This window comes from Ptiloglossa arizonensis, chromosome 2 (genome assembly GCF_051014685.1).
Source record: "Ptiloglossa arizonensis isolate GNS036 chromosome 2, iyPtiAriz1_principal, whole genome shotgun sequence".
Lineage (NCBI taxonomy): Eukaryota > Metazoa > Arthropoda > Insecta > Hymenoptera > Colletidae > Ptiloglossa > Ptiloglossa arizonensis.
The window spans coordinates 5,343,595-5,369,476 of record NC_135049.1 but is presented as its reverse complement, the minus strand read 5'-3'; the positions used below and the strand labels follow the sequence as shown (position 1 = coordinate 5,369,476).

The window sequence follows — 25,882 nt, the reverse complement described above, 5'->3', positions numbered from 1 at the left end:
ACGATGTGAACAAATATAAACGATCGATGCATACGCAAGACAAGAACAAACTTATGGTTTGTCGTTTTCTGTTACACAAACTCCACACGAACGTTTGTTTTTCTTTACCGACTCATCTCGTTGAACCTAGTACACATACTATAAACAACGATCTCTTTCAATGAAATTAACATGGAAACAAATTTCTACGAATAATATTTATTATCCAATAATTATATTTACGAAACGATAATTATCATTTCTAACAATGAATGAGAAACTACGCTCCTTATCGTTCGCATTGACGAGACGGATGATACACATTTTCAAATCCTAATCAGGATCGGGCGAGAGAACAGGAGAGACAGAGAAAAGGAAAGAAAGACACGGAGAGAGAAGTTGAGTAATCCACGTTGATGTTGGCGCAATCGAGGAATTCCTCCTGCGAGCCGAAGGAAGGAAATTGCGTTGCCCAATTAGAAATCGCGGGAGACCGCAGAAAGAAAGGCTAAGAGAGAGAGAGAGAGAGAGAGAGAGAGAGAGAGAGAGAGAGAAAGAGAGAGAACGTGAGGAAACTATGAGAAAGACAGAGCGAGAGAAAAGGAGAGGAGGAGAGAGCCAGAAGAAGAGAGGTTTCGAAACAATGTTGTATGGGAGTACGTTTGTCGATTATTTTATTTCTTTTCGAAATGCACACACACGCGCGCGCGCGCGCGTATGCAAATTTCAACAAAGTATCTGCAAATTTTCTATTAATAGCTATTGTTGCAAGTATTGCACGAATCATTGTACATTTTAACGAAAATGATTCAACGGTTGTACATAATAGGTTATGTACGTTCGATTTATCGTTCGACAAAACTTATTGAACAATCTAGTACTGTTCGATAAGTTTTCTCGGACATGAAAACTTATTGAACAACCTAATAAATGCTTGAATTTGTATGCGAAATGTACGAATTCAAAGAAAGGAATGTAAAGAAAGTAACAAAGCTTATATTAATTCCCTTCTACCGATAATATTGTATATACACACATATAGCGAGACTCTTATCGTTTACGCGACGTAAGTAACAATTTCTTATCATTTGCAGACACGTACGAGGGAACAATAATGTTTCTTTATCGGGCATTGTTAATTCGTCATAGCTAATCCCGATCGGAAGTTTTTTCGTCAACGAATGCGAATTTCGACAACGGATGAACTTTATAACGTGTGTGTAATCGTGTAAACACAAAAGCGAAAATTTTTTCGTTCCGACATAGTACTTACTAGGTTGTTCGATAAAACTTATTGAACAGTACTAGATTGCTCAACAAGTTTTGTCGTTCGATAAGAAATCGAGCTATTAAGTTCGTCGTTTTATTTGTCTAAAGATGGTATTACTGTTTGATGAATATGTGTGAAGTTTCATGTAGATCTGTCGACTCGTTCGTATATTTACAGTTGTTCAAAGTTGAAGTGTCATATTATTTTTTTACGATGGAAAAAGAGACAAAACTTATTGAACAACCCTTATATAAATACTGTACAATGCTGGTAAATTGAAACCTGAATGTAAGCTAGTCTACTTGTACAAAAACATTGACTAGAATCACACGTATTTCCATTATTGGACGAATTGGTCACATCTACTAAGTGAGCCACATGTCTCTGGAGCATCATAAGTGGGGACAGGCGGAGCGATTAGTGTGTTTCTCTTATCCCTGTACCGTCTCGGGTTCTAACTAATCATCGTTATACAGTACATACGTAAGAATCATGATTCTCATTCGTGATGCATCAGCTGGGAGCGACGAATGAGCGTATTAGGCATATCGTTGGTGATTTCACGCCATTTTTCCTATTTTCTATACTGTAATTTATTTAAAAAGTCTGTTCAGATTGTGGTAAAATAGTAAATCTATTATGAAAGATACCGTTCCTCTTCATTTAAAAGAACAGTGATAAAGTGTTAAAATAAAATCATCCATGAACATATGTATGTATGTATGTATCTATGTGGTTAGTTAACGAAATAATATTACTTTAAAGTGAGCTTGTTGAAAATATAATTCTAAAAGTTTCGTTCGTTTCAAAGGAACAAAGTTATACCAAATACGTATACATACGTATACGGTTGCCCTAATGGTTTTTTTCAATATAAACTTTACGATATAATAAAAAGACAATATAATAGTACTCCTTAAAATATTCACTTTTTTATTATATTATTTCTTATCCTATTGTAAAGTTTATATTCAAATATATGTTAATAAGAAAATTCATGTCATTCTACATTGTCGTTGGGATATTTGACGTTTCATGGAAATATTAATTTCTGAAAGTACCATTGGCTCCCAGACAATCGACAAAAGGAGACTGTATATTACCAGATCTTTGTCTCGGCCCACGAGATACCCAGTATCTAACTATGGCACGCGCGATCGCAAATTAAATCGTAAAGCAAGGAGTTAAGTGATCTAGACCAGAGGTGTCCAAACTAAGCTCCGGAACTTGTACACCTTCCCCCACTCTGTTCTGTTACCATGGTACCAAACGCCACGCTGGCTGATGCAGCGCTACCTATACGTTGCGCGCTCAATGTGAACCTCTATAGCGAAAATTAGTCTATCGTCATTTGTTCTACAGGCGAAATGTTCAACACAAACGAGAACGTGTAACTCCGTGGATCGTTTTGTTTCTCGATAATGAAGAACAATCATTGGACATGCCTTGTTTAGATCACTGATAGAAAGCTTTTGCAAAAAATTGAAAACAATAATCCATAAGAATCGCTACAATCGCAATCTTAAGAAACTTAATTTATTAATTTAAAACTTGTATATTTTTAGCTTGGAATCTTTGATTTTCTATATACATATGTATGTATATACATGAACATCTAGATGACAAAGGAGAGAATACGAATTGACAATTCTAAACAGTTCAGTACATCGAATATTATTATTTAATTTTAAGTAAGCAAAGTATATGTAATCGAAAGTAAAATGATAGAAATAATATTTGTATGTCGATACATATGTATATGATACAATAAACTGATATTTTTATGCAAAAAAGTTCCATTTATTGTTTCTTAGCAACAAGTCTGTTAATATTTGAAGATATAGAAATAGTAATCACAGAAAATTGCAGGAAAGCTTTAGAATTTGAGATAAAAGTTTAGGATTAAAAAGTTACATTGAAATTCGTAATTTATCATTTAGAGTTTAAATTCAAGTGGTACATTTAGGATTTGGAGTAACTTAAACGTTAGACACCGAATTTAAAATAATTTCCAAGTAGGTGTACCGATCGAATTGTATCGTATTAATTGTAATGTACTGTTGTAACACTATTTCCAACGACATGAGGTTTCATACATACGTATGTATTATATATCTCTGTATATTAATTATGTAACAATACAGTTTTCAGCTTACGTAAAATTGTCATCTAAGAAGATGTTCTGAAAAAAATTGATCGACAATTAATTCGAAGGACATTCGTTTAAGTTGTAGAAATAATTCTTGCATTGCACATACGTGAACCGATGGCGAGAACTTACCTTGGATCCGCTAGATTCCCCTGTCTCTCTAGCCATAGTTCTCGCTCTCTGTTCCTCCCTCTCCCTACCCGTTCCATATCCTCGTTCACCCACTCTTTCTCATTCTTCTTCTGTGCTTGTAAACGATTACGCCACTGCATCGCTCACCTCCATTTAATCCCGATACAGAGAGCTACAGATGCAGTGACAACAGCCAAATATACGAAAGCAAAAACTTTAATAGGTTATTCCAAATTTTTTTTCGTTCGATAAAACTTGTTGAACAGTATTACATTGAACAGTACTGTTCAACAGTACTACATTTAACAGAACTGTTCAACAGTACTACATTCAACAGTACTGTTCGATAAGTTTTATCGAACGATAAAATTGATTGAATAACCTAGTAGCTCCGAGAATAAAATTCAGAAAGAAAATTTTATACTTTGAACAGGAAAAATGAAACCAACGAAGAAACAAGGAAAACACAAAAGAAGAGGGAACAATTAACTCGATCAGAGAAAAGGAGAGGAAGTGTACTGAATGAAAAAATATAAATATGTGTACCTGCAGAAAATATTCAGAATGAAAATAAGTAACGTGCACGAGATATGAAATACGAAGAAGAGAAAGGAGACGAAGAATGAAAGAAAAGGGGAAATGGTAAAAGAAGAAGGGATCGTTCGACGGAGGAGGAGATCGAAGTCACTTCAGTCGTCCTCCCGGATGTGCAGATCATTACACGGCATTCTTCGAAGCTGTAGGATTTCCTTTCTTTTCTTCCTTCGGACGATGGGTTGACGTAACAGCAGCAAAACGGATTCCTTTTTATCGAGTCGAAATTCTAATCGTTCCGATTTCAACTTCTCTGAGCAACCCGGTAATAAACAATGTTAACGAAGCGTATTTTAAAGAGCTTTTTATTAGAAAAACCGACTGCTACGCTCGTAATACTTCCATTTGATGTTTTTCACGTTACCAATATTTATACAACATCTGTATAATATTGTACGATACTTGCAACTAATTGTGAATTCCAAGTAAAGATATAGTTCACCGTATCGTCTTTATAACAATTTTCGGTGTTTATAAAAATGGTAAACGTAATTTGTTTTACTTGTATATTAATATTTTTTAAGATCGCATCAGGGTTGAAACTTTAGTGTACATGTCACCTCTTAAACTTGGAATTAACGCCACTAAATAAATATTAGGGGGACCGGAAAGTAATGTCGTTTCCTTACATTAAATTCAAACACATAAATTTTTAACGAGTTTTTATTTTTAATCAATGATATAATCACCCTCATTACCAACAACCTTTTGCCATCTAGTGTGCAAATTTTCAATGCCGGATCGATAAAAATCAATTGGTTTTTGAGCAAAATATACAGAGATGGCATTTTGAATATCATCCAAATTTGCAAATCTTTTGCCACTTAGAAAGTGTTGAAGCGATCGGAATAAATGGAAATCCGATGGTGCAACATCGGGCGAGTATGGTGAGTGAGGCAGTACCTCCCACCCCAATTCATTAATTTTTGCCAAGGTTCGTCTTGCGCAGTGCGGTCTTGCATTATCGTGTTGCAGAATAACGCCTTTTCTGTTGACAATCGCTGGCCACTTTTCAATTAAAGATTTATTTACACGATCTAATTGTTCACAGTAAAGGTCTGCATTCACAGTCTGTCCAGGTTTCAGCACTTCAAAATGAACAACGCCGCGAATACTCCACCAAACACACAAAAGGGCCTTTTTGGGGTGTAAACCTGGCTTAGCAGTACTTTGTGGCGATTCATTTGGAGAGAGCCACTGCCTTTTGCGTTTTGGATTATCATAAAGAACCCACTTTTCATCTCCGGTGATCAAGCGATCAAAAAACGCTTCTGTATTGTGCCGTTGAAGCAATAAGTTGCATGTGGTGGATCGGTTAGCCTTGTTCTCTTCGGACAGATTATGCGGGACCCAAACACCTGCTCTGCTTACTTTCCCAATCTGCTGCAAATGTTCTTGGATGGTCGACCAAGGTTGGTTAAGACTGTTTGACAATTCCTCGATTGTCTGACACGGATTTGCTTCCACTTCCGCACTTAACACGTCATTGTCTAACGTTGTTGGTCTTCCTGATCGATACGAGTCGGAAAGATCAAAATTACCGGATTTGAACTTGGAAAACCACCTTTGGCATTTACGAACGTCTAATGCATTTGGATAAACATCGCAAATGTTTTTGGTAGCAACTGTTGCGTTACTACCCTTGCGAAACTCAAAAAGCATGCAATGCCGGATATGTACCTCTTCTGGTATTTGGCTGGCCATTTCACCCAAAATTGTAAAGAAAAATTTTAAATTTAATTATTTACAACTAAACAAGTCACTATAACCTCAGAATGTCTTTGCTACGACTTTAATGTACACAATGAGCTGACAAATGACAATCAAATAGTGACATGCGCAGAAACGACATTACTTTCCGGTCCACCTAATACATACGTACAATATGTGTATAATACTTATTTTTCACCGCTCTACAAACATGCAAAATTTCAGAAAAATCGGGGTTAAACTTTTAGACTTTAAACTTTAGAAAATTGTTTTTGCCCAAACGTTCCCATCTCGTTTTGGAGACAAATCGCATCTGCAAAAATTCGATTGTTCGTTGTCGACTAATTTTTTCACCAAGTATCTCTCCATGTATGATCGTACCATGAATAACAAACCACCTTGTACAAGACAAGCCAAGTACCTGAAACATTTTCTTCAATGATATATCAGTTTGAATCGTAAGTGATTCCTTTTAATGTGACACAGAGTTGAAGCCAATGTGACCAATCGGGAACATTAATCGCGGAACAGGTACGAGCCAAGACTCAAGGTCAAAATCTCTTTTCCTTGAAAGAACGATGACACAATAGATTCTCGAATCCTCCGTGCTTACGTTTACCTCTGATCGCTTAAAAAAAGATTCTTCTTAAAAGTTACCGGGTCCCTTTTACCCTCTTCAGGGATCTACGAAATCTTAGATTCGAATTCTAAAAGATCTTGTCCTAAAAGAACCGCCGGCACAATATTTCTCCACAGAAAAGAACCTTATACAAAATCAACGAACCCCCTACCCCCCCACCCCTACAGACTTGCCTCAAATTTTGCACACTCGTGCATCCATGTGGTCTCCATTCATTCTCGGTGGGAATGACAATTTTCCTTTAACTTTCTAAGGGCTGGGTCAAAGGTATGTGAAAATATCGTTCAGCTAAAATCAAAATAAATATATACCTACATAACGTTTGTTTTTGTTCTTTTATTTTATACCTTCCAATTATCCGAAAAAAAAATATTACATACACCTATATGTACATGTATGAAAAAAAGAAATAAATTAAAGAAAATACTACCAACCAATTTTGATAAAAAAAATATCAACTAATTACATCTTGTCTACTGCTTTTTTAGATGACACAAGTCTTATGTAGGGGAAAATGTTTGTTTTTAGAAGTCATAGAGTTTAATTCGAACCGTGTTTTGTACTTGTGGTAACAAAGTTGATGTAAATAAATACCTACATTCCACGAAGTAAAGAGAATGTAATATACAGTTGGTCTTGCTACATTTTATGCAGAAAGTATTTAGAAAATCTAGAGAACAAAATTATCTCCAGTTTTTCATTTTACTGAGTAATGTTGCTTACGTACACTTTTATTTAACATCCTCTTCATTCGAATTTTCTGCAGTGGGTTTCGTGCGGAGGAAATGGTGCTTTAAAAATATTAAAGGTGTACCATGTAGTTACTTAAATTACGTTCGTGATCGCGCCATCATGACACTGAGAATAATATAATTCAATACGGTGGACGATAGTTTTTAAATTTAATATTGCTATAGACATTATACGGAAAGTATACTACCGGATGTATTAAATCCTATTATTCTAAGTGTCGTAATGGTGTGAAAATTATTATACCCTGTACTTGGGTAACTCTTATATATATAACTCTTATATGGTATTTGAAATTTTGATATAATTTGGAGAATTAGAAATTTTTGGCCTTCGAAATTTTTAAAGCACCTTTTTCTCAGAAGATTTGGATAAAAACAGTTGTCTAATAGAAATATACAAAATGGTCCAAAATAACTGGCAATTTAAAGCATTTCCGAGTTTTGCGTTTGGATTCTTTATACATAAGCTCAAAAATCTTGTTAGCATTTTATTTTATTTTGCGAAGAGGAGCGAGTTTCTAGAAAAATGGCTACAATGGTAACGTAATCATATAAACGGCAATTGTAAAAAGTAATATTCGGAAAATTGGGATTATTAAGAGCAAGTCGAAATTTCATTCCTGAAAATTGGGACGTGGTCATTACCTTACCGAAAGAAATGGCACAACAACGACTGAAAAAGGCAAAAGAACTGAAGAGATTCGCCCATGTTCACTATCGTTCGATACTTTTCACCGATGAGATTTTCACAATCGACAAAATACATCGTCGATCGTTACCAAAACGTATCACTGCCACAGATAAGATACCGCCAATTTTTGTGCAAAATGTTTTTAAAAATGTAACCGAACCCTGGAACACCAAACATTATGGAAACAAGCATTGAATACTTCGACAAGAGTGGCCATAGTGCACAATCAACGATCAAACTTTGCAAATAGTTGTTTGTGGAGATTTTTCTCTTCGAGATACCACCATCGAAATTTTCAAAAACATTTCAATGCGTATTGTGTATTTTTAAATCTAAAAGCGATTTAAATGATTTTAAATATGCTTCTTTACTTCTATTCAATAACGTCCATTTGCCATTTTTATAACTAAATTTCATTGTCGTGCTTGTTGTGTCAATATGAAACAAAAGATTACTGAAAACATAAGGTTAAACATAAGGTTTCTTAACTTTTCTGTTATTAAATGCAGAATGTTCACCGTTTTATAATAGATACATATACTTGATGATAAATATTTACCAAAGTATACGAAATTGATTTGCTTCTCAACTTTTGTCGAAAAATATCTATTCCAAGTTTACATATAGTACAAAACAATTTTTCACCAATCTCGATACGATACTTGCAATTCGAATTTAAATAAAACAGCAGTTGTATTTGTTTTCATAACAAACGAACAACCACACAATGTGGAAAATTCGTTAAAAAATTTTCCCTTAGAATCGTTTTTCCCGAAATTGTATTTTTTGCCACGATATTACAAATTCATTGGCCAATTACTAAAATATTGAATATTTCCATTTTTTAACTCACTTAAGAGGACGAAAACAGGCCTAAAAGCTGAAATTCTTGATCAAAGTAGACACCATTCTTTTAGTTTGAAAAATTTTCATTTTGTGGTGATGTTTCGAAAAAATTATCAATATTTCGTTATCCTGCATTATACGAGATGTAGATGTGTCAACTAAGTTTCGATCCGATTCAATTATTTCTTTGTAGAAAAAAAAAGAATCTACAAAGAACCCTCAATTTTCAGCCCGAAATATCAGCCTGCCCCTACCCCCAACTGATTTGATCGACGACGTTTCCATTTTTTCCTTTCTTTCCTTAGGATAGATTCTGCAGAAAGGAAATCAAAAAGCAGAGGGAAAAGATCAGACATAAGTATCGGTGGTACTCATAAGCCAACCAGGATATAACAGGTAAAACAGGTTTGTGGGCGTCCAGAAACGTGGGCTACCTGCATTGGTTCTCGGAGGGGTCCTTCTTCAAACTTGCCTGCCGATTCTTACAGAAGAAGAAGAAAAAAAAAATCCAAAAAAGTGAAGAAACGCGGCACCTATGCACCTGTTCGCTAAGTGACGTGTTATTTCCAAATAAATTCTAATATATCAGGAAACTGAAATGTATCATTGAAAACATTTTGGAATTTATAGTCCAAAATACATATTCGTGCAAAAAAATGATCACTAGTAACAATCTTTGCTCGATTGTTTTCGTCAATCGAAAAGTAACTAGTAATTTACAATCGATTGGAAAATGTAATAGACTAATTAAGTATACAACAAACATCTGTATTTTAACGGAGAATATCTTCTTGCCTAAACGAAATATTAAATAATAATATTATTTAGACAATAAACGAACGAAAAAGAGAAGAAGATTATTTTTTGGAGGTTGTCGACATATCAACTCGTTATCTTTTATCAGCTTATCGGAATTATTTGATTTGACTACGTTTCCTTACTTTTAATGATATAATACCGACCTGACAAATTCATCTGCGATTATGAAATTTAAAAATTCGCTATTAAAATGGAGTCGAATCTTTTTCCTTTAATTACTACCGTGTGTTTACATTTTAAATAATTCTATAGATACTTGGTACACACTCAGCTATGTATGTTCGTTCAAATAAAAAAAGCTAAACTTTTTTCATCCAGAGAGGCACTGTTACTTTTACGTAATGTGAGAATTAGAAATTTTCTGTTGTAAATTAACAATATTATTAACAATAGCTTTCCCAACGTTTGCACATTTATTTATACATACTTCAAGAGAATGTATATATTTTTTTCATTTAAAAATATATTGATTGAAAAAAATATCTTCAATGGAAAAAAATTTACGCCCTGCTGTTTTTGAATTATTTAATTGATAGAAAAGATAGCTATGACAAAACTACGAAGAAAAATATATTGAACATTTTTTAAACGACGACACATTAAAAAAAAGTAAAAGACTTTTATCGAAAAACGAGAAATATTTTCTTAAGTAGAAACAGTGATTGCAGATATCCTGGTTCTAGTGCAGCCGATTAAGATACATTTATTTCGTATGTACGCCAAAATTTTTGAAGATGAATAGAGGTTTTCGTGATACAAGCCCGGAAAAAGTTGTTTCGAGAAAAACGACTTCCAAGTCAAACATTCCATTACGCAACGGTTTCGCTTAAGTAACGCTTAAGTCTATCCACTATAATAAGTTCGTTATTAAAATTCAACGATTAATTTAATCACATCATGTCCTTCGCTAAAAAAGAGTAAAAATACCAAATACCAAGACAAGTTACTTTTCTAGTGAATGTTTGTGCAAACACTACTTGCGCTAATCCTACAATTTTCACATACGCATAGTTGTCTTTTAATTTCTACATCACAAACAATCATATCATTGTTCCGTACAACTTGGTGAGTATTTTTAATTTTAATCGAATAATTTTGGAACTCAATTTTGCATCGTCGAAAAGACGATTTTGAAAAATTTCGATCAGAGGATTCTATATCCGAAAACCTCGATTCGAACGCAATTTGTTTCTGTGATAATTAAAACGAATAGTCAAAGAACTAAATTTCCCTAGGTTAAAAAAATACTTCGACCTCCAAGAGATATTTGAGCTTGCAGGAAAACAGGTTCGCGTCGACAGTCGGGATCGCGATTACGAGGAAGCTACGAGGAAGTCGGTAAAATCCCCACCATCTTCCCATGGCAGTTCCCACTCGATTACAACGCTTCGATTATTTCCGTTCGGACCGTATAACCGGCTATCTATCTATCCTCTTTTGCCTCGAAGGTTCGTGCGTTTCGGTAGTCCATTTGTCTTCGTTCGTCGAACGCGTAATACGGCGCGGCAGGCCGCGCATGCGCGGTGCCGCGAGTCTCCAGTAGTGCTGAGAGAGGAGTGGAGTGTGTGGCGGCAGGCTTCCAACTGTGATCGCGACTCGCGGTTCAGTTGCTCACTAGCTTCGAGGTTGAACGGGTTAGTTTTGTGGTGTACTCGTGGCTTTTAAAGAATCGCGAGACTTGTCGAATCGTGTCCGAGGTGAAGAGAGATCCGTTTCGTGTTCCGCATCCTCCTCGAGTCCATCTACCGGTCTCCTGCAAATCTCTACTAAACTCGTCTCGATAAAACGTGGAGAGAAAGAGAGAGGGTGATTCAAGTAGTGCCGACTGTGATACACTTTGCCGCGTAGATAGGCTCTATGTGACATACGCGTACACACATGGATATTTTTATACATTTGAACTTTCTTTGCATGGCTACTACTGAAAACCGATATTTCTGTAGAAATATCTAATCCTTTGACCGAATCGCCACGGATCTACTTGTGTGCAAAGATAAATCGTAATCTACATCGTCGTTAGAGGATATTGGGGTGGACAAGATGTATAAATAAGTACATATAAGTAGGTGCCAAGAGAAGGAGAGAGAAAGAAGAGAGGCGGAAGAAACGATACACGTGCGCGTGGTCGGTGTCTCGAAGATACCTGTGGATGCCAGGCTGGAGTCGCGACGTATTAGGGCGCGGATTTCTGCCCGATGACCACCGAGGTGGTTCACTTCTACTCGCTAGCCGATCTTCAGCACTGATATTACGCCGCATTAGACGATTTATCGGACAAGCCGTGATCGAGGTAACGATCTTCCTCTCTTACTTCCTTGATTCTTTCCTTATCTGAGGTGCCACGTACTACCAAATACTGGTTATGTACTTTAAAATTCAAAACTTAAAATCTCTGGTTATTTAAAGGACATTTAAAAAAAAAAAGAAACGGTCATTTATCTTTGATTTGATAGAATTTGTTTTGTCATTACTGCTTATTGTTTCTTTTATTTGTATTTACGTAGTTATATTTGCTTTCGAAATAACTTTGCTCCACGAAATAATTGTGCTACAATTTATTTAAAAGATTTATGGTCACATCATTATTTATATTTTTTTACAGATGCTATCAAATACATATTATAATCAAGGTTTTCTTTCTGAAATATAGTTAATTAGATTTTTGCTCCTTAATGAAATCGTAAAGAAAATCGAGTTACGTTTTATCATAATTCTGATTGAATTCTTTTATTTTACTTTGGAAGCTTAATTATACAAACCACGTGTACCTGCTTTCCTTTACTAGCTGTTGATAACGAGTCTACCATTATACAATAAATTATTGAGTAAATTTAAAAACGTTTATTGCAATTGCATTTAACAATTAAATTGGTTTGTGCCATTGCTTTACATATTCTAAATAAATAAACACTAATGTACATTGATTTTTAAATCGTCTCGATTTACAAATGCTTTAGTGTTTTCACTTACAAAGTAACTGTAAAGACAACTCTTTATAATTATTAATGTTTTTCTACTTTTCACCATTACAAACTTATTCGTATGTTTTTCATTTTCCGGTAGTAGTAATAAAATAAAAATCATGACAACGTAAACACTTGAGGCGACCGCTTGATTCTGTTCGTACATACTCGAGCCATTCAAAAGTCAAACTGATAAACTCCATGAAATAAAAAGCGGAAGAAATTGATATTGTAGATACTAAAATTTAACTCAAATTGAGCAATTTACAGAAAGTGTAGTTTATCGGTTTCACTACTGAGAGGCTTATAGATTAGCGCGCTTCGTCTAACTAAAGGCAACTTAAGTAAGGATTTGTAAGGATCATTTTTCGAGTTGATAAATTAGTATGTGCTACTTATCACCATCGAGCTCCTCTATCGAAATTTAGACACGTAGTAAACAAAATTCTCCTCGCATCGTCCGTATTTCATTAATTTTCTTCTTTTCTGCTTGAATAACAAAACCCATTCACCTCACAGAAAAGGACTTTTGGAGATTATCAATTTCATCAATGAACACGATCCCATTCAGGATTCCATAAAAATGACAACCTTTATAAAATTTTGAAATTAGATCATAATTGCCTTACTGTACGTACAAGCGTGACAATCCTTTCGATGGGTTCGATGTCCTACAAAGAAATATTTTCATAAAATCAAATTTATTGGAAATACCTGTTACTCGGTTATTCTTTATAGAAAAATTATTAATTATAAATTTAAAAGAAAAAAAGGTTTATTGCCTTTTAGAAAATTTTTCAATATAATCGAACACATTGTTCGAAGACTCGATACATTTTTTCGTTACACGATTTAAAAGATGATACGACATTTTGCGATTTCTTAACATTCTAATCGTGTCCTAACGCGGTGCTACCTTAATTAGTTGTTTCACTGTATGATTGGGAGCTGAATTTCACTTGAACGAAAATAATCGACTTAATCTTTTGTCCCCTGTACCTCTCAATTTCCAACTGTGAAGAATTTATATGCTTGCCCACACCACGACCGTCGCCATGCCACCACCACAACCATCACCACCACCACCACCACGACCATAACCACAACGACCACCATCACCACTACCTCCACCACTATCATCACCATCACCATTACCATCACCACCACCAACACTACGATCACGATTACGACCACGACCACGACCACCACCACCATCACCACCCTACTCTCCCCTCCTCCTTCTCTTCCTCCTCCAAACGGTCCCCACTCCTCATCTCTCTTTCTCCCACTTAACATTTGCTTGCGTACGCGTGCGCACATATACACATATAGGCTGTGACGCGACGGCTATGCGAAGCTGCTGTTGCTTACGCTCCTTGATCGTTATTCAGGAAGTTGCACGTTATCATTTACATAACACGTGAGCTCGAACAAAATCATGCATAATTCCTTCCTCCTTAGCGCGGCCGCGTTACCGTTTCTCTCTTTACCTTCCCTTTTTTTCTTTGTGGGAAAACGAAATCTTTCACCTCCGGTTATGTCCAAATGCTCCCAAATCTGCGCTGAACAAGCACTTTGTTTATCTACGTAGACGACATAATTAAGAAATTTGTAAATTTATCAGTTTTGCGTTGGTACTTCTCGAATATAAAATCGAATCGAACAAGAAAAGACGCGCAGTAAGTTAACTTCTGAGGATTACTTGCATTAACTTTCAAGCGAACAATGGCGGGATAAAAGTTTGGTCGGAAGGTTTTTGCATCCATTTGCTATCGCAGTTAAGGGGGCTGATAAATGGTAGAAGGGGAGAAACGAAGTACATATATAGAGGGAAGAGGAAGCGCCGGCTGTGGGAGGGCGAAAGAAGAAAGGCTTTCGAAACATAATTCCGGCCGGAAGAGCTAGGAACCCGGAAGTGAAGGAGGAAGCACTACGCTGGCAAAATGGCAAGGGGGATGGAAAATGTCTCCCTGAGCCTCAAGGGAGGACTCGATCGATCGTCAAGATCTCGAATGAGGTGTTGACATCGAACCACCTGCAAATTTCTTTCAGCTTGTTCTTCCATTATTCTCGTCTTGGCTCTGTTATTGTTAGATACTTTTTTACTTAACATTTATCGCTAAATTGTTCTAAAAAAATACTTGAGAAATTGTTCGATAAATTCGTTCAACTCTTGAATTTCCCTTGAATTCATATTAAAAGTTGAATATTAAATAACTTTTCTTTCGATGACATAAATTGCTTGCATACCTTTTGCATAAAATGAAGTAAACGCTTTAAAGTGCGAAGAGAAGAAAAATTATATCATTGAATAGAGAAAAGTGAGTTGAGATATAAAACTAGTTGTAAATCAATGTTAAATGGTGTTATCAACTCCGAGTTTCGATACTGTGTTATCGTGATTTTCTACACAAACAACCACAAAAAGCAGTACCTAGCACGATTTTTCTCTTTTTTTGTAACACATTTAATAATGGATCAGTGAATACAATTTTTCGTTCTTTATAAGAAACAAAGTTACATTTTTATAAATTTGTTACATTTACATCGATCCATTTTTCAGTCTTTTCTTGATGTGTACATACGTGGCTCTATTGGATTTATTTAGTTTTGACACTTTCGTTGAGTAACTTATTACTGTTATTTTAACGTTATTATGTACAACTAGTTAGTTATTTCAGACGTAGTGTCAATATTTCATAAAACACTCGACGGTTCAGATATTTCATAATGCATATGGATAAAAGAAAAGATAAAAATTAATATTTTACGAAATCCATTCTGATTCGTTAGTTATTTTTGTTAAAAGAATAGGTTCTCTATATATTTTTTAATATACGCACTAAACAACCGAAAGACAAAGGAAAGTATATAAAATCAGAGTTTTCAGTGTGTAGAAGTATTATTTGTAATGTATTAATTTTTTTACCGTCTCGCGTTTTTCTTGTTCCTCTAATTCTTAGATTAAACAAATTATTGTTTTAACCATGTAAACAGGAAAATCAAGACATTACGACATAACCTGAAATAGAGATTTATACGTAATTTTTTAAAACAAAAGTGAATAATAAAATGTATAAAAAATCGTTGTTTCAATCGTATCAAAAATTGAATACAATGATTCTTCGACAATTTATCGTTATCATAGTTTATCAGAGATAGACATTGCAGTGGTACTCTGTCGTTAAAGAAATTTTGAAATTGTTCGAACAAGGACGCTAAAAATGAAAAACGAATATTAGTTTTGGAATTTCTTGTCGACGGTGGAACAAACGTTGATTGTTTTACAGTCTGACCAGCTTTTTCTACATTTGTCAATAACCAGGTACCTCGAATGTTCCTGCATGGATAAATCGAACATAGCAACAATTTCGTTTCTACGTTTTCCCTTCGATTATCTTTTAGCCTTTTTACAATCCATCGAGTACCGATATACGAAATTCGACTGAAATATAACAACTTTGTACCAAAACTACCAAGGATGTGGGAAATCCTTAACACAGAGGAATTCTACGATTTTATGACCAAATATGGGTTTAAGTGGATATTGGAACATTTTAAGGTTTGTTTGTTTTGACGATGTAAACACACATGTATAAAGATAATAAATGATAATCAGTCAGTACATTCTTTCAATGTGAATTAAATATAGCATTAAAGTATAATGAATACGCAATTCGAAAAATTGTGATTGAACGAACGAAAAATAAAAAAGAACTAGTCGTGAAACGAAAGTGAATAATAAAATGAATAAAAAATCGTTGTTTCAATCGTATCAAAAATTGAATACAATGATTCTTCGATAATTTATCGTTATCATAGCTTTCGTGAAGTAATAAACAAATTCTAACTAAGTATTATCTATTCTTTATAATTTATCCATAAAATATTCCTATACTTTTGTCTATAGTCCGCTTAACTGTAGTTGTTGCTATATGGATAACCGGTTATAGAAAAGGTGTACGTTAGTATAATTAGGATAAAATTGTCCAAAGAATAGAAATCCGGAGCAATTTTGCGATATTTCAACAAGAAGGTGCACAATTTTTGAACGAAAATACAAAAAAGATACCCAATTATTGACATTGAGGTTAAAGTACTTTATTTAAACGATTGAAAACTACAAAAGGGAAGATTGCGTATATTTCTTTCTTAAAGAAATATAATTTCCAAATTTATAAACTTATATTTTATAAGTTTCATAGCGATGAAAAATAATTATCGTAAAATTATTCTCCACGTATGTATATCATCATTTCTGTTACGGTAGTACTTACTTGTCGCACGCCATTGCAAATACCATAATGCAGCGATGAAATGGCCTTATAACATGTGATAAAATATAACCGCTTAAAATAAATACACCAAAGAAGAGTAAAGTATGTGTGCGTATATCTGAAATAAGTGAATTCCTTAACAAGCAGCATTTTAAAAAACGCTTCCGTCTCTGTCTTGCTCTCTGTTTGTCTGTCTGTCTGTCTGTCTGTCTACCTGCCTGCTTGCCTGTCTGCCTGTCTGTCTCTCTCTTTCTCCCCTCCTTCTCGCTTTTTCTCCTCCTTTCTCCCTTCTTCCCCGTTTGTCCCTCTGCTTCTGCAAAGAAGAGAACCGGTCCGTATCCGTACCGGAAGCGCGGACTTTGGACTTTTCTTTTTCTCTATCTCCGTCTCGGTCTATCTTAATTCTTTCGAGGAGCGCTCAATTCGATCTTCTTCTCTCTTCTCGTGTCCTCTCTCGTCTCTTGCTTCCTTTTCCCTTTCTCTGCTTCTTGGTAAACCGTCTCTGGAGAGATGTTCCGTCTCTCTCGTTTGTACGGTTAATTCCAAGAGGGAGCAAAAGGAAGCAGACGGTCGGGATAGATGGCATCCGGTTCCCTTCTTTCGAGGAAAACTCGAGGAGGAAGTCGCGTTTAAAATACCTTCGCCCATGTTCTATCGGCTCTTCCTCTTTCTTTCTTCGATTCTTGATTCCCTAAACTCCTTTCGAAACTATCATTTTTGTGCCGAAAAGTTGACAAAAATATTCGACAGAAAATAAACTTCGGTACCAGTTGAACGTTTCTTCCTTAAAAATTAACCGAGAGTGCGTTTTAAAAATATTTTCATGGGTAAATGTCACACTTATCGTGGAATATCCACAACTTTGTGGAAAAGAGGGCCATAACCTAACCAAAATTGCATTTTGAAAATATTTTCGTGGATAAATGTCACACTTATCGAGGAATATCCACAACTTTGTAGAAAAGAGTGTCAGAAACTAAGTAAAACTGCATTTTAAAAATATTTTCATGGATAAATGTCACACTTATCGAGGAATATCCACAACTTTGATCTTTTTCGAGAAGAACGAAAAAAGAAACAAACTATGGGAGTTTAATCGACTTTCTCTTTATTAAACGTTTATAATATTTGAACAGTTATTAAAATCGATAATTGCAAAATTAGTACGCGTTGTGCTACAGGCGTGATGATTAGTTTTGTAAGAAGAGAATTTTTTCGAAAAAAGGAACGATTCGTCTCTGTCTTTCTTGGTTGATTTTCGGTGGTTCGATATTGCGGTAATAACGATCGACTCTAGCCGCTGGTATTATTGCGGTACTTCCTCCATCCCGTATTTATAAACACAGACTTACCAGCCGCTCGATAACCTGCCAAACTCTCCACTGCCTCGGCGCGACGGTATAATTACAATGTCCGTCTATTTTGTTCCCATTGGATTGTAATAATTTTCATTACTGTATAAAAACAATTAAAATTTCTCTCGCTCAAATAACGAGGAACATTATCAATATTTTCCCAAGTATTCATATTTCTCGATACGAGAAGTATACCGATTAGTTTTAGATTTGGCCCTATTATTGTAATTATTAATGCAACCAAAAGTATAAACAAACGCAAGGATTAAAATGACAATGGTGTCCCACTTATCGCCGGTCGATTTGAATTTCGCCTCATTTTTAAAACGTAGAACCGACTAACCTGAAACCTATTAGAGTTTCTTGATACCAAGTACGTACTATAATTTTTGAAAAGATCGGTGGTCCGTAAAAACATTTGGAAGGTATCTTGTTCCATCGTTAACTCCCAAGTTTGTACTTTTAAGTAAAAAGACGAATACCAAGATTACTTAAACCGTTCAGGTTTCGTTCAAAAAGTAAATCGATCGGTGATGTTTGGGACACCTTACAGTTTTAGATTTGGCCCTACTATTTTAATTACTAATGTAACCAAAAGTTGAAGCAAACGCAAGGGGTTGATCGTTCGATACGAAATAAAAGAAACTTGCCGGGAAAAGAGGGAGTCTTCTCGAGCGAGACACCCTGCGAGAAAGAAACACCTTTGGAGAGTAAAGTGCATCTTCAGAGGAAGGTTTTCAAGTTTACCGGGCCACTTGAAAGAAACCTTTTCTCCCGAGGAGAGGGTAGTCGGCGTGGCGTGGTTTGGCGCGGGGGCGGGAGCGAGAGAGGGGGAAAGACGAGACAAGAAACGCGCGGAATGAGAAGCGAGGAGGAATAAAGAGAGAAGAAAGAGGCTGGTTCCCATGAGGAGGAGCTGCTGCCGAGTGACGAGGGTGAAGCAGCTTTTTATCGACTTCCGGTCGGCGTTAGTTGCACGCACGTGCATTCGAGGTCTCGATGCTCTCTTTGTGCCTCCGCAGAGATTCTCATCCGCTCTCGGTCTTTCGCTCCTTCCTTCTTTCTTCGAGTAACAGGTAGTCGTGCCTTTGGAGGAATTTTCAATCGATAAAAACCGCTGCAATGTAACAATATCGTACCGACTTACACCGACATCATTTTCGTCTAAAATCTCTGCACGAGTCTGTATCTCACCCTTACAACGAACCTTATTGCGTTCGTGTATAGATTTTCACGATTCTCAATATAAGACAGATTTTTAATATGAGACAAGGTATTATTATTTGATCACGTGAAAAACGGAGCGATAATAAACGGAACAAAACGTTTCGCCTCGAATTTTGGGATCTCTTCGTAAGTTTAAGAATGTACGATATCGTGATTCTATAACGAAAAGAAATTGTAATAAACTTGTGAGCAAAAATTGAGCTCACTTTACCGTAGATTAGAAGTCCTAGCATTCGACTTGGAAAGATTCATAGGTAAAACTCTAATATACAAAGATTAATATATTAGACAATAAAAACTGACATACATGTTACAACTTCGTTAATTCGTGTTCATAAGCGGAAGAGATTTAGCTATGGGTGGATATCTCTAAATCTTACATTGGGACAGTCTTATAAAATTTACAGTGCGTACTATTTTCTTACTTCAACGTACTTCATCCGTGGAACGTGTCGATGTCATGTTTGAACCTGTTTGAAGCATGTCTGAACGTGTTTGAATCATGTTTGAATCTGTTTGAATCATGTTTGAATCTGTTTGAATTATGTCTGAACGCGTTTGAAGCATATCTGAACGTATCTGAAACATACTAGGTTTATGATTGATCACATAGAGAATTATAAAATTAGATAGCTTTAGAAAATCGATCTAAAGAGAGCTTTGAAGAAGTTCTGAAGAAAGCTTTGAAGATATATGTTTATTTCGTTAAATGGATAAAAATCAATGCAGGTGGTATAAGAAAAATATACACGGTTTCTGTAATTTTCCTCATCAATGAAAATGCGTCAAAATAACGCGTTTTTTTTTTATTCTTATCAAATTATTCTCTGTCAGCGTATGTGTTTTCCGCTTAGTCCCATGCAGTGAGTCGACAAAATAATCGTGATGTGAATTTTTTGGGGGAGACATATTTAATCATAGAAAGCTTCTCTCGTCGCCTCATCATCGATCAAAGGCAAGAAATCGTATTATTGAGAATTTTAACCCCTTCGACTATAATATCGTAAAATTTTTAGGTAAGAAATCGGGAAAAACATAAGAACCATGGGTGAGTTCACATTCGTACGTTGAAATATAGTTCCTTGAAAATATTAGAAAGAAACTCTTGTACAGTGTCTTGAAAAAGAAAATTTAATAGTCACAAGGACAGTGGTAGTTACGACCGACCTTGTTGATTATGATACGCGTTATCGTAGGGCAAGGGGTTAACTGTAAACCTCAAATATGTCCATTGTACAGAGTACAAGGGACACGGTTTCAGTATAGCGTAACGTTAGGTAAAACTGAACTTTCCTTTCTATAGTTCCCCATCTAAAGTGGTATAATAGTAAATTTGTTGGAAGAAATCTCATTTTGTCAACGCTTTTTCATAAAATATTTAAAAACGTGTTACGGTGTATTCGGCGACGTGCAACTGTTCTTGAAAAATTAAACGAAAAGATGTTAACTGCAGCGATAAAGACTGCATCCGAGCGTCTTTCGTGAAAATGATTACAGGACCAGATTACATCGGTGTACGATCGAAACAATAACGAAAGTTACAACTCCTTTGTGTATAATATAGCACCGAACACACTTGACGAAAAAATTGTAGAGATAGCTACAACATTGCCACACGTAGCTTCAATGATTCGGTAATGTTACATTGCTACGTACTATGACGGGTTGTGGGCGTTGGAATCAGCGTGGAGGCTTATCGGTACCGTGAAAACCAAGATACCCACCATGTGCATAGCGGAGAGGAGAACGAGCGGCTTCTGTCGGCCTCGAATCTTGTTACGAGTCTGCAGACGAATCTATGTGTGGTACAGGAATAGCTGACTAGAGTTATGTTGACAAATTCCGTGTAGTTTTACAAGTATAACGAAGTTGAAACTTTGTGCGCATTTATCTCGAATCCACGTTTTTAAACCCGATCGACAACACAACTGTTCTAGACCTAACCCAGGACCTTTCGATTTTGCCTGGTTATGTAAGGAATACAACGGTGAAGAGAAAATAAGTAGAAACTTTCTTTCTTCTTTTCTTTCTTTTGTCATCCGGTTAGGTTTGGGTTAGGTTCTTTCTATTTTCTTTTTGCCATCTGGTTTTCAAATAAACAGGAATAAAAATTGATACTTATATATTCTTAGAATATATTGTAATGCTTTTCCCTGTCCAACCTTAAAACTATCTATACGTTAACTAATAACTTAATCATGATCTATATTTTTCCTACAAAAGAATGACAAATATTGCCCTGTTTCGACCTCCGTAGTGGTATTGTAATTCCTTAAGTTGACTCCTACGTAGCTCGTTCGATTATATTACATTTAAATCAGACGGGCGTGCACTCCGTTATAAGAGTACGCGACCCCCGATTAATTGAAACGAAATTATTTTCAATACTGTTTAGGTTTGTTCGGTAAGCGCCAGATACGCTGTCGAGAGCGAACTTGATTCATTAGTGAAAACAAAAATTGTTGTATTTGAAATTGCAAGTATCTTCGCGAGACTACTGTCGACGATTCGGTGAGAATTTACGATAAAGATGATTCCAAACACGAACTTATTCAGGCTAGTTTTATGCGAGAGTACAGTAATCTTCTTTTTCCCCGTCAGTCAATGACATTTATGTGATCTATTGCATAGTAATGGAGCTTGAAGTGTTGGAGATAACAATACATGTTGTTAGGTACTTCCATGTACAGTTGTAAAGTTGTAGAATATTTAAGATTAAATTTTTAGAAGATAATTGTATGTTAATTATATGTTTTACTTATATTTATGCTCAACCAGCAGAAACATAAAATTGTTATTCCGTTTGATTTCCATTTATAACTTCCGCATTGTATGGTTTCGATATTCTTTATATTGTTTATTACTTTATGAATTTATATTATTATTATACGATGACTATAGTTTCGAGTTTTATGTATACTAGAATACTATATTTCTTTAAACCCGCTCAATTTTCTGTAAATTGATTTCGTGATGTTTTAATAAAACCTAAAATCTAGGTCGAAATGTTTATAAATAATATAGAGTGTTATCTATTAAACTGCAACATGGTCAGAACCCGGAACCTGCGATTTAAAAGAACAACAAATATGTGAACCTTAGTAATTATCAATGATCAACGTGTGGCTCGCGCTGATTAAATATAAATATAGATGGGGGTGATTTTGTTTTAGTTATCCGGAAAACGTAGCTCGATTATTACTAAAAAAAACAGCATAGTAAAAAAAATACAACACATATGTAATTACACTATGCTAATTTTGTCATAGTAACAACTATGATAATTTTCTCCAGGCAGATTCAACTACTACTTGCGTGTTTTAAATATAATAATTTTATATTTATATATTATACACATGCATACACACACACACACACACATATATATTTTTTTTTCCATGATATCGTGCTCCATTCCCAATGGATATTACCCATGAAATTCCGCAATAATTCTATTTTTTACAAGTTAAATTACAGGTTGCATGATACCGTTTCATCGGTAGTTTAACACTAGAACTACCAAGGGAGTCAATTTGACTTGTTTCGAACTTCCTTTTAAAATTACAATTATCAAAATAGACAACTAATGGCACTAGTAAATTAATTTGCCCTTTCTCCATCTAATTTCGTAGATATGTAGTAATACACATACGTAAAACGTAACAAATAGTAATACGTTTACCTTTGGTAGTACTACTGTTAATATATTAAACATAAGCATTCTGCAAAATTGTGTTTGCGAGCAAAACCAAAGATGTCCCTATAATACAAGTTTACAAGATGTATTCGCAAACTTTCGAGCCTTATACGTATCGTTGTAAATGAAAAATAAATATTTGTCGATGACATCGTTATCTTTCCCTTGCATCATCACTTTTTTATCTCGTGTTGCATAAAATTCTTTTCAACCTATTCCTTCCAAAGTAAAAATTGAAACTTAATTATCCAAAAAGTTTTCCGTGTCGTCACCGTATACGTGCATACTACGCTGTGCAGTTGTGCAATTATGCAGTTGTGCAGCAGTCGAATGTATAAAAGAGGGCGGAAAATACCATTATACATATCGTAGTAAATGAAAAAGAGATGTTTATCAATGAGATCGTTATCTTTTCTGTGCATCACCACTTTTTTATCTCGTGTTGCATAAAATTCTTTTCAAATTTTCCCCTCCAAATGAATGGAGGTAGAAATGAAAACTTAATTATCCGAAAAGTTTTGCCTGTCGCCACTGTATATGTGCATACTGCGCTATGCAGTTGTGCAGCAGTCGAAGGTATAAAAGAGGGCGGAAAACGCTAGCCGCGTGGGTCACTCACTCAACTGATAAACTTCTGTTCGACGACATGTCACTGACCCCCTTGTCTATTCTCTCTTCTCGTGCACCACATTTTACCTCTTTGTTTATACATTATTTTCATATTACGCAAATTTCATTCCAACGGATTTTGATAACCGATAAACTGCAATTTCTAGCAGTTTCATGCTCTGACAAACGAATCGCTATAATTCGTTTCTCGATATTTTATAACTTGCATACAAATATGTAAATGTATAAGCGTCTTGAGTCGATAGTTCGTATACTAAAATTGGAATGATAAGTTTCATGATTTGATAGCAGAATAGGAAAACTTTATAAACAATGAATGACGTGGACTTATAGTATATATATGCATAATATGTGTTGTAAGAATTTTCTTACTTCAAATCTGATTTATCGATGCAGTATTTCGTATAATTTCAAACAATCATTTCGCTATCGCTCTAGAGATAACGGATAGTGTCGAAATATCGTATACATGAATTCATCATTGTTCACGCATTGCATAGTTTAAATTATAAGATAAGATATAAAGAATCTACTTCCGGATACCTGAAGTAACTTCTCTCTGAATAACTGGCATGAAATCATATTCTTACAATGTAATAATTCTATTCTTCTTCCATTGTAAATTAAAATCGTCATCGAGTTAAATCACTTTTCTCTACGAATAAAAAAACAATCGAAGGGTCATTATTTGGCCCTATTCTTTATTCTTCGTGTCATGAATTAATCCGAGATCTAGGGTAAAGTGTTCGAAAGTAAAAATCTCGAACCTGACTAAAAATATAAAATAATATATTAAATTTAATTTATTATTTGTAAAAAATAATTTTTCCTTTTGAAACGAGTAACCACAATTTGAAGAGATCAGATACTTGTAAATCTGCTAATCCTTTATGCGAGTCTCTTGCTACTACGATAAATGATCGAAATTGACAATATATTTGAAGTACAGGTAAAAACCAAATTTCTTCGTTTGTTATTAATATACAGGATACTTTGTTGTTAATACTTTGTAGTTAATACTTTGATGATCGTTTTATGGTCGATGCAGGCATTGTCATATTTTTCATACGTAGAATCCGAATATTCGATAAAAGTTACCATGTTCCATTAAACGAAACTCGTCTTGGGGTACGACTATCCCATTTCCGGTCGGCACCGGTAGTTCAAATTATTACCATTCGATAAAGCATATTCGAAGTATAATACTTGATAACATCTTTTTAGTTCTCCATAAAAGCCACTCTCCTCCATTTCAATATGAACGAGCAGATTATACGAGACACTGTATATGTCGTTTCTTCGAAGAGAGTTTCTTCTTTATTTTTCAAAATAAAAACTAAGGAAACTTCCGATAGTTATCTTTCACGTTTTCCTATCGTTTAAATAATCAAAAGAATACAGTGAGATTGCAGAGGAGCTGAGAAAATTTGTTTTAGAATTCTCAAACTTGTTAAAACTCGATTAAATGATAATAATCCGGTCCAAAATGGTCGTACTTGTAAAGTATCAATTAGAGTACACGAACACTATCGTTCTCTCTCTCTTTGTCTTTCACAGAGAAGGATAGGAAGTTTTCTTTGCAACTTGGATACCAGGAGTAGGGATTAAAGTTCCGGGCTAGTCGGGCATAGGGCAATAATATGTATGTACGTCTGTGTTGTGTGTGTGTGTGTGGGGGGGGGGGCGGTTACAGAGTCATAAGGACTGAAAGCGAGAGGCTTTGTTTCGCTCCGACTTTCAGACATTTGATACATACACTTTACAACATTTTATGTATATACATATTCTCCATACTATAAGGCTCGTTCCGGTCCGAAGCCGCGAACTCTTAACGAATATAAATACTGCATTTAATGTTAAAATGACACGACAATCACAGTTCTATACCACGTTCGTCCCATTTGAATCCTCCGGTCATTTTTCTATGGTGATTTTTTGCAAAATAAATCGTGTTCGCGTCTGAGATACAAAAAGTCAATTCCAGGAACAAAAATTCGATCTTCCTCAGGTAATTGAAACGTTTCGGATTCATTTCAATCATTCACGTCACAATTCATTTCAATTATTCAGAGAGAGTGTACTCTATCGTCTGTCAAGAAACATTTATCATATAATCGAGTTAGTACTGTATTTTTTGCAAAATGAACTCAA

General features: G+C 35.2%; 1 protein-coding gene and 1 long non-coding RNA gene across 4 annotated transcripts in view; one reads left to right on the top strand and one right to left on the bottom strand.

Annotated features, from left to right (window-relative positions):
• Nucleotides 1–25,882, bottom strand: part of LOC143155215 (uncharacterized) — a 50,083-nt gene that overhangs the window by 14,081 nt on the left and 10,120 nt on the right. The gene's annotated exons all lie outside the window — the stretch shown is intronic.
• The window catches only part of Aop (ETS variant transcription factor anterior open), a 37,899-nt gene continuing 23,194 nt past the window's right edge, over nt 11,178–25,882 (top strand). For all 3 annotated transcript variants that reach the window (XR_012994350.1, XM_076327671.1, XM_076327672.1), the window contains exon 1: nt 11,178–11,872. The gene's annotated coding sequence lies outside the window, so the exon portion shown is untranslated. The remainder of the gene's footprint in view (nt 11,873–25,882) is intronic.